The sequence below is a fragment of the Salmo trutta genome, chromosome 2, assembly GCF_901001165.1.
Source record: "Salmo trutta chromosome 2, fSalTru1.1, whole genome shotgun sequence".
Taxonomy (NCBI): domain Eukaryota; kingdom Metazoa; phylum Chordata; class Actinopteri; order Salmoniformes; family Salmonidae; genus Salmo; species Salmo trutta.
The window spans coordinates 34,191,284-34,206,481 of record NC_042958.1 but is presented as its reverse complement, the minus strand read 5'-3'; the positions used below and the strand labels follow the sequence as shown (position 1 = coordinate 34,206,481).

The window sequence follows — 15,198 nt, the reverse complement described above, 5'->3', positions numbered from 1 at the left end:
TGGGGGGGGCAAAGGTCAAACAGGTTAGAAAAACCTAGGTCAACATCACCGGACTGGAGCCATGTACACAAGGGTTTAAAGTATATTCAGTGATTTTGAGGAATCAAAAAGGCACAAAGACACTTGAAATCAATCCAAAAGGAAAGTATGCAGTGCAAAGGGGAGGAAAATTGTGGGGTAAAAGTTCACGGGCCGTCCGAGTGCAGTGCTACAGGGGTGTGTTGGCAATACACATGTCTACAGGAGGGAAGAATCACAGCTTCTTGAAATGAGTGCCACAACATTGTGGAACTAAGCTAATGGAAAGGGTGTGTAGTGATTGTATTGGAATCGAGCACGTGTCTTCATAGTCTCCAACAGAAACCCAAAGTCTCTAAGGTGGACTGCTATTCTAGCCTAATATACTTGCATGGAAAGAGGAGGAAAGAGGAGGAAAGAGGATCAAAGAGGGTTATGTGTAGTCAAGCCAAATCCATTTTCATGGTTTCTGATATGGGCGGCAGGTAGCCTAGTGGTTAGAGTGTTGGGCCAGTAACTGAAAGGTTGCTTGATTGAATCCCTGAGCTGACAATGTAAAAATGTGTAGTTTGCGATATACAGTATTAAAAATATAAAATGCACCACCTAAACATACAGTGCCTTCAGAAAGTATTCATACCCCTTGACTGATTCCACATTTTGTTGTGTTACAGCCTAAATTCTAAATTAATAATATATATATATTTTCTCACCAATCTACACACAATACCCCATAATGACAAAGTGAAAACATGTTTTTAGATTCTTTGGCAAATGTATTGAAAATATCATTTACTTAAGTATTCACAACGCTTCGTCGATACTTGCTAGAAGCACCTTTGGCAGCGATTACAGCTGTATTCATGGGTAAGTCTCTAACAGCTTTCCACACCTGGATTGTGCAACAATTTTCCATTATTCTTTTAAAAATTCTTCAAGCTCTGTAATTGGTTGTTGATCATTGCTAGACAACCATTTTCAGGTCTTGGCATAGATTTAAGTCAAAGTAGATTTAAGTCAAATCTGTAACTTGACCACTGAGGAACATTCACTGTCTTCTTGGTAAGCAACTCCAGGGTAGATTTGGCCTTGTGTTTTAGGTTATTGTCCTGCTGAAAGGTCATTTCGTCTTCCGGTGTCTGTTGGAAAGCAGACAGAATGTAACGGTCGTCGTAATGAGTGGACCAAAATGCAGCGGGTAAAGTGCTCATCTTCTTATTTATTGAAGGAAAAAACACTTAGACAAAACAAATAACGAAAACAGTCCAATAAGGTGCACAGACTATACTGGAAACAACCACCCACCAACACAAGTGAAAACAAACCCAACTAAATATGGCCTCCAATTAGAGACAACAACAACCAGCCTCTTCTAATTGGAGGTCATTGACAAAATTAACATAGAAATAGAACATAAACCAAAACCCCCGAAACACACAAAACAAACACCCCCTGCCACGCCCTGACCAAACTACAATAACAAATAACCCCTTTTACTGGTCAGGACGTGACAGTACCCCCCCCAAAGGTGCAGACCTCAAAACAAAAACCCCACAAAAAATAACCCCAAACATAAAGGGAGGGAAGGGAGGGTGGCCACCGTCAACGACGGCTCCTGTGCTACACCCCCCCCCAATCCTCCAACTACGAAGGTGGCTCTGGCTCCGGCCTTAGTCCCCATTCTAACCTGCCCACCCCCACTGAAGGCTCAGGGCTGTAGACCACTGCTGAAGGCTCAGGGCTGAGGTGCGTTGCTGGAGACCTCGGGCCGAGGTGTGTCGCTGGAGACCTCGGACCGAGGTGCGTTGCTGGAGACCTTGGGCCGAGGTGCGTCGCTGGAGCCTTCGGGCCAAGGAGTGTCTCTGCAGGCTCCAAACTGCGGGCCATCTCTGCAGGCTCCGGACTGCGGGCCGTCTCTGCAGGCTCCGGACTGCGGGCCGTCTCTGCAGGCTCCGGACTGCGGGCCGTCTCTGCAGGCTCCGGACTGCGGGCCGTCTCTGCCGGTTCCGGACTGCGGGCCGTCTCTGCCGGTTCCGGACTGTCGGCCGTCTCTGTCGGTTCCGGACTGTAGAACATCGCCGGAAGGTCTGGATGGGTAACTGTCGCCGGAAGCTCTGGACGGGGAACTGTCGCCGGAAGCTCTGGACTGGGACTGCGCACTGAAGGCTTGATGCGTGGAGCTGGCTTTGGAGACGCCAGACTATTGACACGCACCTCAGGGCTAGTGCGAGGAGCAGGAACAGGACGTACTGGACTGGCGCACTAGAGGCCTGATGCGTGGGGCTGGCTTTGGAGGCGACAGACTATTGACACCTACCTCAGGGCTAGTGCGAGGAGCAGGAACAGGATGTACTGGACTGGGCAGGTGCACTAGAGGCCTGATGCGTGGGGCTGGCTTTGGAGGCGCCAGAACAGTAACACGCACCACAGGGCTAGTGCGAGGAGCAGGAACAGGATACACTGGGTCTTGAAGACGCACTGGAGGTCTGGAGAGCACAGCCTGCACAACCCGTCCTGGCTGAGTTGTTACTGTAGCCCGGCACAGGCGGAGTGCTGGCACAGGGCGAACTGGGCTGTGCTGAGGAATGATGGCTGCTGTGCGTAGAGCAGGCGCAGGGTAGCCTGGGCCTAGGAGACGCACTGGTGGCCAGATGTGCTGAGAAGGCATACTCCTTCCTGGCTAGATGCCCACTCTAGCACGGCACTTGCGGGGGGCTGGTATCAACCGCACCGGACTGTGCTTGCGGATGGGCGAGACCGTGCGCACTTCCGCAAAGCACGGTGCTCTCCACGCCAAACGCCTCCCATAATAAGCACGGGGAGTTGGCTTAGGGCTCACCCCTGGCCCAGACAAACTACCCGTGTGCCCCCCCCACCAATTTTTTTGGGGTCTGCCTCCTCTCCTCCTGAAATGGAGGATATAATGCCTCATACCTCCGTCGCTCTGCCTTTGCTGCCTCCAGTTCCTCCTTCGGTCGCCGGTACTCCCCAGCCTGCCTCCAGGGTCCCTTTCCATCTAATATTTCCTCCCATGTCCACGACTCCAAGTAGCTCTCTTGCTGCTCCTTCCTCCGCTGCTTGGTCCTTCTTTGGTGGGTGGTTCTGTAACGGTCGTCGTAAGGAGTGGACCAAAATGCAGCGGGTAAAGTGCCCATCTTCTTATTTATTGAAGGGAAAAAACACTCCGATAATATTTATTGAAGGACAAAAACAGTCCAGTAAGGTGCACAGACTATACTGGAAACAACCACCCACCAACACAAGTGAAAACAAACCCAACTAAATATGGCCTCCAATTAGAGACAACAACAACCAGCTGCCTCTAATTGGAGGTCATTGACAAAACTAAAATAGAAATAGAAAAGCTAGATAAACTCATAGAAATAGATAACATAAAACATAAACCAAAAACCCCGAAACACAAAAAAAACTACCCCTTGCAACGCCCTGACCAAACTACAATAACAAATAAACCCTTTACTGGTCAGGACGTGACACAGACCAGGTTTTTCTCTAGGACTCTGCCTGTGCTTAGCTATATTTCAATTATTTTTATTTACAAGAACTCCCTAGTCCTTGTCTGTGACAAACATACCCATAACATGATGCAGCCACCACTATGCTTGAAAATATGGAGAGTGGTAGTCAGTAATGTGATGTACTGGATTTGCTCAAACATAAGATTCATTATTCAGCATAACATGTGAATTGCTTTGCCACATTTTTTGCAGTGCCTTGATGCGAACAGGTTGATGTTTTGGAATATTTTTATTCTGTACAAGCTTCCTTCTTTTCACTCTGTCAATTAAGTTAGTATTGTGCAGTAACTACGATGTTCTTGATCCAACCTCAGTTTCTCCTATCACAGCCATTAAAATCTGTAAGGGACGGATCGAAATTGACGTAGGGGGAGGGGCGGTCAAGCAATCAATCAATCAATCCATAAATCAATCAATCAATCAAATGTATTTATTAAGCCCTTTTTACATCAGCTGATGTCACAAGGTGCTATACAGAAACCCAGACTAAAACCCCAAACAGCAAGCAATGCAGATGTAGAAGCACTGTCCAAAATAGGGAGGATTGTGTGTTTTCTGGGGAGGCACAGTGGAGGTCAGTGCGTTTTTTCCCTGGTTTACATTAGCTCTTCTGCTCATATTTTCCCTATAAACAATGGCTTGACTTACGTTTGATATTACCCTAATAAAGTGTATAAACGTTTGTGAAGGTTTGCTATGGTGTGGCTATTACTAATCTTTTGCTACTCCAGGCCTACGATATGAAGGCAGTGTGTCTCGGGGCGCTCCAACTGACTCCGACAGTTGAACTTCAGGTGAGGAAGAGTGTTTCAGGCCAACCAGAGTTACTCCTATAATCTAACAATATAATGATTATCTTTAAACAAAATATTTGGATCAAAGATTAACATATTACCCTCCTTCTGTACGTCTATAGCTACAGTGAGGGAAAAAGTATTTGATCCCCTGCTGATTTTGTACGTTTGCCCACTGACAAAGAAATGATCAGTCTATAATTTTAATGGTAGGTTTATTTGAGACAAAACAACAACAAAAGAATCCAGAAAAACGCATGTCAAAAATGTTATAAATTGATTTGCATTTTAATGAGGGAAATAAGTATTTGACCCCCTCTCAATCAGAAAGATTTCTGGCTCCCAGGTGTCTTTTATACAGGTAACGAGCTGAGATTAGGAGCACACTCTTAAAGGGAGTGCTCCTAATCTCAGTTTGTTACCTGTATAAAATACACCTGTCCACAGAAGCAATCAATCAATCAGATTCCAAACTCTCCACCATGGCCAAGACCAAAGAGCTCTCCAAGGATGTCAGGGACAAGATTGTAGACCTACACAAGGCTGGAATGGGCTACAAGACCATCGCCAAGCAGCTTGGTGAGAAGGTGACAACAGTTGGTGCGATTATTCGCAAATGGAAGAAATGCAATAGAACTGTCAATCTCCCTCGTCCTGGGGCTCCATGCAAGATCTCACCTCGTGGAGTTGCAATGATCATGAGAACAGTGAGGAATCAGCCCAGAACTACACGGGAGGATCTTGTCAATGATCTCAAGGCAGCTGGGACCATAGTCACCAAGAAAACAATTGGTAACACACTACGCCGTGAAGGACTGAAATCCTGCAGCGCCCGCAAGGTCCCCCTGCTCAAGAAAGCACATATACATGCCCATCTGAAGTTTGCCAAAGAACATCTGAATGATTCAGAGGACAACTGGGTGAAAGTGTTGTGGTCAGATGAGACCAAAATGGAGCTCTTTGGCATCAACTCAACTCACCGTGTTTAGAGGAGGAATGCTGCCTATGACCCCAAGAATACCATCCCCACCGTCAAACATGGAGGTGGAAACATTATGCTTTGGGGGTGTTTTTCTGCTAAGGGGACAGGACAACTTCACCACATCAAAGGGACGATGGACAGGGCCATGTACCGTCAAATCTTGGGTGAGAACCTCCTTCCCTCAGCCAGGGCATTGAAAATGGGTCGTGGATGGGTATTTCAGCATGACAATGACCCAAAACACACGGCCAAGGTAACAAAGGAGTGGCTCAAGAAGAAGCACATTAATGTCCTGGAGTGGCCTAACCAGTCTCCAGACTCTAATCCCATAGAAAATCTGTGGAGGGAGCTGAAGGTTCGAGTTGCCAAACGTCAGCCTCGAAACCTTAATGACATGGAGAACATCTGCAAAGAGGAGTGGGACTAAATTCCTCCTGAGATGTGTGCAAACTTGGTGGCCAACTACAAGAAACGTCTGACCTCTGTGATTGCCAACAAGGGTTTTGCCACCAAGTACTAAGTCATGTTTTGCAGAGGGGTCAAATACTTATTTCCCTCATTAAAATGCAAATCAATTTATAACATTTTTGACATGAGTTTTTCTGTATTGTTTTGTTCTTATTCTGTCTCTCACTGTTCAAATAAACCTACCATTAAATTATGGACTGATTATTTCTTTGTCAGTGGGCAAACGTACAAAATCAGCAGGGGATCAAATACTTTTTTCCCTCATTGTATATGGCAGATGCAGTACCATGTGGCATAAAGAAATTAATTCCTGAACAAATGGATTTTACACAGCCTGGAGGTGTTTTGGGTCATTGTCCTGTTGAAAAACAAATGATAGTCCCACTTAGCACAAACCAGATGGGATGGCTTATCGCTGCAGAATGCTGTGGTAGCCATGCTGGTTAAGTGTGCCTTGAATTCTAAATAAATAAATCACAGACACTGTGACACCAGCAAAGCACCACCATATCATCACACCTCCTCCTCCATGCTTCACTGCGGTAACCATACATGCCGGGATCCTCCGTTCACCTTCTCTGCGTCTCACAAAGAGACAGCGGTTGCAACCAAAAATCTCAAATTCGGACTCATCAGACCAAAGGACAGATTTACACCGGTCTGATGTCCTTTGCTCGTGTTTCTTGGCCCAAGTAAGTCTCTTCTTCTTAGTGCTTGATGGTTTTCTGACTGCAGTTGAAGAAACTTTTAAAGTTCTTGACATTTTCCATATTGACTGACCTTCATGTCTTAAAGTAATGCTGGAATGTTGTTTATGTTTTCTTATTTGAGTGGTTCTTGCCATAATATAGACTTGGTCTTTTACAAAACATGGCTATGTTCTGTATACCAAATTCCACAAATAAACTTTTAACAAGGCAACCTGTAAATTGAAATGCATTCCAGGTGACTACCTCATGAAGCTGGTTGAAAGAATGCCAAGAGTGTGCAAAGCTGTCATCAAGGTAAAGGGTGGCTACTTTGTAGAATCTAGAATCTAAAATCTAAAATATATTTTGATGTGTTTAACACTTTTTGGGTTGCTACATGACTCCATGTGATTGCATTTCATAGTTTTGATGTCTTCACTTTTATTCTACAATGTAGAAAATAGTCAAAATAAAGAAAAACCAGTGAATGAGTAGGTGTGTCAAACTTTTGACTGGTACTGTATATAGTTATCAAAATATTAATATCATACAGTGGACACTTCAGGCTTTGCATGGAGTGCCTTGATACATTTAGATCTCAAATCCTTGACAGCTGAACCATAGTTTGTATTTCTTTTTACATTTCAAAATATCTCTAAATCAATCCAAACTGTGCAGTGGCCAATTCATGAATGGAAACAGACATCTGTCACAAAACACCAAAGAATTTAATGACATTTGGAGATTGTCAGGCCAAGCCTTCAATACTGGGTAAGCCTACAAGGTCATTTTCTGATACTGACATAGTCTATTTATTCTGGTGTTGAAAACGCAAATCTTGATATTGAAGCGCCCAAAGTCGGTTTGCTTTGTTTGTTGGTTGTGCAGCGCCATTGGCACAGAAACTTATTGCTGGAAAATGTGTTGCATATATTTTATATACAGTTGAAGTCGGAAGTTTACATACACTTAGGTTGGAGTCATTAAATCCGTTTTCAACCACTCCACAAATTTCTTGTTAACAAACTATGGTTTTGGCAAGTCGATTAGGACACCTACTATGTGCATGACACAAGTAATTTTTCCAACAATTGTTTACAGACAGATTATTTCACTTATGTATCACAATTCCAGTGGGTCAGACGTTTACATACACTAAATTGACTGTGCCTTTAAACAGCTTGGAAAATTCCTAAAAATGATGTCATGCTTTAGAAGTGTCATGACGTTGGCCTGTGGGTAAGGTTTATGACCCCCCCCCCATAAATACCTTTCTCCCTTCACCCTCTCTGACCCTCCTGAAGGACTGCTGTCCTGTTAAATATAGAGAGTCTGGGAACATCAAACAAATGGGGAAAGAAACCATATTTTGGTAATAAAACCAGTTGGAAATATGCTTTGGAACGTAATGAGTATGTAGGTCAAGTCAGTTGTCATCTGAGACATTATGACTGATGACAGGATGACATAAACTGTACATGGGAAAGTATCCACCCTCTAGTTATCAGAGTCACATGGAATTGTTATGCAATTGAAATGTTTGATATTGAAATTGTTTGTTAGGAGATTAAATGTAATTTTAGCTTCCAAATGAGAGAATTGGGTTTTCATAAGGAAAGTGCCCTGCTTGATCAGTGGCCCACCCCTGTGAAGAGGAGGGGTTATAAACGATGAAACACATCCTTCCCCCTCTCCACTATATAAGCCTTTGATGAAAAGATAACCAGGTTGTTCCAGTACGTGAGGTCTGCAGCCTCTACGTTAGAAGGACACACATGTCAAGAACAGAACTAAGCCAACCTCTGCGTGAGCAATGGTATGAACTGGTATGAACTTCGAGCTTATTCACTACAGAAGTGATACTTCCTAGCCGTTGAGTTAGCAGCGGCCGCTGTAGACGTGGGCTAGGAAAGGACGGACGACGGATGCAGTCTAACAAACAGACGAAGATACCACCACGTATCCTATTTACCACCAGAGACATTCTTAAGAGTTTACAGGAGGATCTGTTGGCCAACCCGGCCAGCATCTACGACCAATCTACCGAAGCGCAGCTCAGAGTAAATATTTATTGCATTTTCCTTTTCCAAATGGGCGGTAATTTAGAATGCATAAGATAATGTATTTACGATAGCCTAGCTGCTGTTTCTCTGTTCCTAAATCTTCCCGCTCTTTCATTCAAGCCCAACTCCCTTTCCTTTGTGTAACCAGCCATGATACAGGTTCCGTCCACCAGGACGTTTTCTGTATGACATCATTTGTATTCTGTGTATATGTAATTCTGTGTGATTAGTTTAGGTATTTAGTAAATAAATAATTAAACCCAATTTTGTATTGCTGATTCAACTTGTTAGCCAGGGTTCGTGAAGATAGCCAAGAATTTACAACTTTCATTATGAGACTGAAAATAAGATAAGGGTTAATATTGACTGCTATCGATGTAAAATATTACTAAGTATTTTAAGAGTTTATTCGGAAGATAACGGCTCTATAAACGTTCTTCCGTGGTGCCCCGACTTTCTAGTTAATTACATTTACATGATTAGCTTAATCAGGTAATATTAATTACAGAGAAATCATTTTATAAGTTAGCATGTCATATCACTTAATCCGGCATAGCCAAAGACACGACAGAAGCTTCTGATAGGCTAATTGACATAATTTAAGTCAATTGGAGGTGTACCTGTGGATCTATTTCAAGGCCTACCTTCAAACTTCAAAGTGCCTCTTTGCTTGACATCATGGGAAAATCAAAAGAAATCAGTCAAGACCTCAGAAAAAAATTGTAGACCTCGACAAGTCTGGTTCATCCTTGGGAGCAATTTCCAAATGCCTGACGGTACCATGTTCATCTGTACAAACAATAGTACGCAAGTATAAACACCATGGGACCATGCAGCCGTCATACCGCTCAGGAAGGAGACGCATTCTGTCTCCTAGAGATGAACATACTTTGGTGAAAAAAGTGCAAATCAATCCCAGAACAACAGCAAAGGACCTTGTGAAGATGCTGGAGGAAACAGGTACAAGAGTATCTATATCCATAGTAAAACGAGTCCTATATCGACATAACCTGAAAGGCCGCTCAGCAAGGAAGAAGCCAAAACTGCCACAAAAAAGCCAGACTACGGTTTGCAACTGCACATGGGGACAAAGATTGTACTTTTTGGAGAAATGTCCTCTGGTCTGATGAAACAAAAATAGAGCTGTTTGGCCATAATGACCATCGTTATGTTTGGAGGAAAAAGGGGGAGGCTTGCAAGCCGAAGAACACCATCCCAACCGTGAAGCACAGCAGCAGCATCATATTGTGGGGGTGCTTTGCTGCAGGAGGGACTGGTGCACTTCACAAAATAGATGGCATCATGAGGTAGGAAAATTATGTGGATATATTGAAGCAACATCTCAAGACATCAGTTAGGAAGTTAAAGCTACGCCGCAAATGGGTCTTCCAAATGGACAATGACACCAAGCATACTTCCAAAGTTGTTGCAAAATGGCTTAAGGACAATAAAGTCAAGGTATTGGCGTGGCCATCACAAAGCCCTGACCTCAATCCTATAGAAAATATGTGGGCAGAACGGAAAAAGCGTGTGCAAGCAAGGAGGCCTACAAACCTGACTCAGTTACACCAGCTCTGTCAGGAGGAAATGGCCAAAATTCACCAACTTATTGTGCGAAGCTTGTGGAAGGCTACCTGAAACGTTTGACCCAAGGTAAACAATTTAAAGGCAATGCTACCAAATACTAATTGAGTGTATGTATACTTCTGGCCCACTGGGAATGTGATGAAATAAATAAAAGCTGAAATAAATCACTCTCTCTACTATTATTCTGACATTTCACATTCTTAAAATAAAGTGGTGATCCGAACTGACTTAAGGCAGGGAATTTTTACGCGGATTAAATGTCAGGAATTGTGAAAAACTAAGTTTAAATGTATTTGGCTAAAGTGTTTGTAAACTTCCGACTTCAACTGTACATGTGGTGTCAGGTTGGGTGGTGAAGAGGTTAGGGAGTGTTGGGTAGGTGAAAGTGTTTGTTTGCGTTTCTGCCATCCAGAGGGAGTATGCGCCTCGCACCACTTGTCTAGGTACAAGAACTGTAACTTGCTTTCCTCTCTGGAGCAGGACGCTGTTGAAAGGAGTGATAACTGGAATGGCGTTATGTATGAGGCGGGTCAACTGAAGTTGAGGATTCCCGGTGTCTGTGACTCCTGCTGTTTGGTGCGACGCAGATCTGGTGAAGAGCATGGTGTAACAGAGAAGACTGTACTACTGAGTTTTGATGCATATTCTATACCAGATAAAGTCAAGTTAGGATGGGTCAGTTATCCCATGAGAGCTTTTGTCTGTGTTTTAGGTGTCAAGCTTATGGTCATGTGGCAGCAGTGTGTAGGAGGGAGATACCTAGATGTGAGAAGTGTGCAGGAGGACATAAGACAAAGGAATGTGCATTATAGGTGGAAAAAGTTGTCTGTGTAAACTGTAGGGGTACCCATGGTGCTGGAGATCAGAGGTGTCTGGTGAAAGAATGGCAGGTTGAGGTTGCCAGGATCAGAGTAGTGCAGAAGGTGCCGTATGTTGAGACAGTGAAGAGAGTAGTAGAGGAAGATGAATCCAGGGCAGAGTATGTGAGCGGAGTTGAGCGGTTATTAATCCAGCTCATCGCTCATGGAGTGTTGCGCAACTCCACCTCCTTTCCAACTGCTCTGCTAAAAACGGATCTGTTCTCATAGGAGAAAAAAAACTGCTGCTCCAAATTCGCTCCATTCGTTAAAATCACAATTTAACAAACACCCATCTATTTTTGTGACTTCCTGGACCTACCATTTGGTTTTGAAGTATTGAAACCAAACCATATGATTTGAATGAAAAGTATTTTAATAAACATGACAAGGTGGATGTGAGAAGCGCTCATCATTTCAAAGAGGCTTCAGTACATGTCATATTAAACAGCATATAAAGAGTCTAAATAGGTCAGGAGCCAGACGGAGCCTAAGAAGGAACGAAAATGAATTATAAAGGCTATATTATTTCAATTATTTCAAGGCCATAGCCTACAAAGGAATACATTGTGAAGCATTTGTGAGTGTGTCACAATAGGCTGGTAGGGACATAAAGCGCTCAGCATTTAAACAACATTTAGTTGTATTAAATCATTATATTCTATAAATTGTGCGTATAGGCTGTGACTTACTTAGAATTCAATAAATATTAAACAAAAAATGCCTTATTAAGCTCAGTGGTGAATTCATTTTTAGAAACGCGAGTTTGGCCAGTCTGTGGATTCAGGCTCATGTGATTGTGCCTGGAGAGCAGGCCAGCAGCAGAGAATAATCTCTCCACACTATTGCCAGGCTGGGCAGAGATGCAGAGTTGTTTTATTTTTATTTTTTTCTACAGGTAGGCCTAAATGTTTTTAGGCAAAATAACCAATAACCAATCAAATCAGAAAGATCCTTGAAAGTGGAAACATGCCAGGCCTATTTGGCCAAAATGATTGGACTACTGTATAAATTAACGAACCTTAGATGTTTTGTTTATAAATACTTTTCTACAATGACACACTTACCTACCCACATTGTTCCTTTCTTTTACCATATGCACGTAATAAATACACTATAATGCTTTCGTGATATGTGTCTTTTCAGATTCCACAATGATTCTTTATTTTTGTGGACACTACATCACCGCACTCCCTCTCTTGCTCTTGGTCCTCATCTTTGTAAGTCACCTTGATTTTGCACCTTTTGCACCACAGCATTCTGCAGCGAAACTCCATCCCATCTGGTTTGCGCTTAGTGGGAGTGTCATTTGTTTTTCAACAGGACAATGAACCAAAACACATCTCGAGGCTGTAGAAGGGCTATTTGACCAAGAAAGAGAGTGATGGAGTGCTGCATCAGCTGACCTGGCCTCCACAACCCAATAAGATTGTTTGGGAAGAGTTGGACCTCAGAGTGAAGGAAAAGCAGCCAACAAGTGCTCAGCATATGTGGGAACTCCTTCAAGACGGTTGGAAAAGCATTCCTCATGAAGCTGGTTGAGAGAATGCCAAATTCCACAAATGATCTTTTAATTGAAATGCAGTCCAGGTGACTACCTCATGAAGCTGGTTGAGAGAATGCCAAGCATGTGCAAAGCTGTCATCAAGGCAAAGGGTGTCTACTTTTAAGAATCTAAAATATAACATATTTTTTTATTTGTTTTAAACTTTTTTGCTTACTGTATTATTCCAAATGTGTTATTTCATCATTTTGATGTCTTCACTATTATTTTACAATGTAGAAAATAGTCAAAATAAAGAAAAACCTGTGAATGAGAAGATGTGTCCTGTCACGCCCTGACCTGAGAGAGGCTTTTTTATGTCTCTATTTAGGTTTGGTCAGGGTATGATTTGGGTGGGCATTCAATGTCTTTTTTTCTATGCTTTGTATTTCTTTGTTTTGGCCTGGTATGGCTCTCAATCAGGGACAGCTGTACATCGTTGTCGCTGATTGGGAGTCATACTTAGGCAGCCTGTTTTCCTTTGGGGTTTGTGGGTAGTTAATTTCTGTTTAGTGTTTTGCACCTGACAGAACTGTTTGGCTGTCGGTTTCTAGTTTTTTTGTTTAAAGTGTTCTATCTTTAATAAATTCATGATGAGCACTAACCACGCTGCGCCTTGGTCCTCTTCTTCCAAAGACGGCCGTTACATGTCCAAACTTTTGACAGATACTGTATTTATAATTTATTAGCCCAAAGATGGATGTAGCAACTACAGATTGTCCCTTTTAAGTCTATCAAAAGTGTGCGAGTTTGAGCATGTGTCCATCGGGTCTATGGATTTTTTTTTATCAGCATGTATTAGATTTAGCAATAAAAAGACCACTTTTATTCCATAGGCTGGGATCCTCACTATTCAGCTGCTGCAAGAGAACATTTTTCACTGGCTGTCCACTGGATTCGAAAACAATGATTGATAGGCAGCTGAAAAACTTATTGAATTCAACTGTTATTGGGTTCAAATACACATTTAGAATTGTGAACAGCCATCCACAACAACCACAATACGTAAAGCGCAAATAGCTAAATGAGAGAGCAGTAGTGTGATTCACATCAACGTGCTATGTAGATCTCAATAATAAGTGATCTCCGTATCACCGTAGACTACACCACTGCTGTCATCCTTACCTCCAAGCGTTTATTTAAGTTGGATAATCTTTGGATGCCGACAGCAGTCGCACCATTGGAAGACATAGCTTGGACCGTAGCCTACAAAAGCCTATTCCTGCTCTTTTCCCGGGATCCATCAAACCCATTTGGTGTGTCATCATAGTGGTCTCTGACTCGTGGTCAGACTCTCTCAGGTGGAACAAACGTGCACCTTTTTTCAATGCTGATTTGAATGTTATTGAGAAAACGGAGAGTGTCCAAGATTTTTTTTTGCAAACATCCTTTCTGTTTTTAAAAGACATCCTCAAAGTAATCATATAGTTTTTCAAAAGTATCTGTAATCTGATTACAATATTTTAGCTGGTAACGTAACTGTCACGTCCGCAATCTTCAAACTCCCTGTCGTAAATCAACCAAGGCGCAGCGTGCTTGTAATTCCACATCTTTTATTGAGGTGAAACCTAACAAAACAATAAACAGGTAAACAGAAAAGAATGTGATGCAACTGAGGCGCACAGTAAACACACACAGAAATAATAATTACCCACAAACACAGGTGGGGAAAAGACTGCCTAAGTAAGATTCCCAATCAGAAACAACAATAGACAGCTGCCTCTGATTATGGCCAACACAAAGAAATACACAACATAGAATGCCCACCCCACATCACACCCTGACCTAACCAAAAGAGAAATAAAACGGCTCTCTAAGGTCAGGGCATGACAGTAACGGATTACAGTTACCTTTTTTGTAATCCCTTACATGTAACGGATGACATGTAATCCATTACTACCCAACCCTGCCTGTACATTAAATATATTCACTGATCGTGTACTCTACCTTGGCAAATAAAGGTGCGGTTCATGTATGAATGTCTGTGAAACATTGTTTTTCAGTCATAGCCAATACCAGGCGTATCAAACTCCATTCTTTGAATGATGCTGTGTCTGCATGTATGTATTACCATTATACACTTCAACAGTGTTTACCACTCCTGCTCCTGGGACATCAATGATTACACATTGTAACTATGCAATAGACTATAAACATGATTTAAGTAGTGAAAGGCTGATTTGTAATTCATATATACAGAAACAGAATTAAAAAACAGTACACTTCACTTCCTACAGTACGCATCATGTACATACTCTAAAACTGGTTCATCTCAATATCTAACTCACTTCATCTGCATTAATCTGAGGGCACAGGATAGGTGTTGTATTTCATCAAATGAGAGACTTAATTTCAACCAGTGGATAATGTGAAATGCTTTATTGAAAGACGTTCATTATCCAAGTGTTATAAATACATAACACATGCATTATAAATATGATAATTGTAATATTATAAATTCAAGTTCAATCTGTACTTCAATGCACATATGGTGTGCATTATAAAAACAGAGGAAGAAAGAGGAGGTGTGTAGAGAGGCGTGAGAGAGTTTAAAAGACAGAAAGGGAAAGAGGTAAGAAAAGAGGAGCAGGGAAGACAGCATATAAATAATGAATTACAGTGCTACCCTAATATTCTCTCAGTTTATCACAATTTCAT

General features: G+C 42.4%; 1 protein-coding gene across 3 annotated transcripts in view; it reads right to left on the bottom strand.

Annotated features, from left to right (window-relative positions):
- LOC115154326 (disks large-associated protein 1-like) overlaps positions 1–15,198 on the bottom strand; it is a 297,949-nt gene that overhangs the window by 62,498 nt on the left and 220,253 nt on the right. The gene's annotated exons all lie outside the window — the stretch shown is intronic.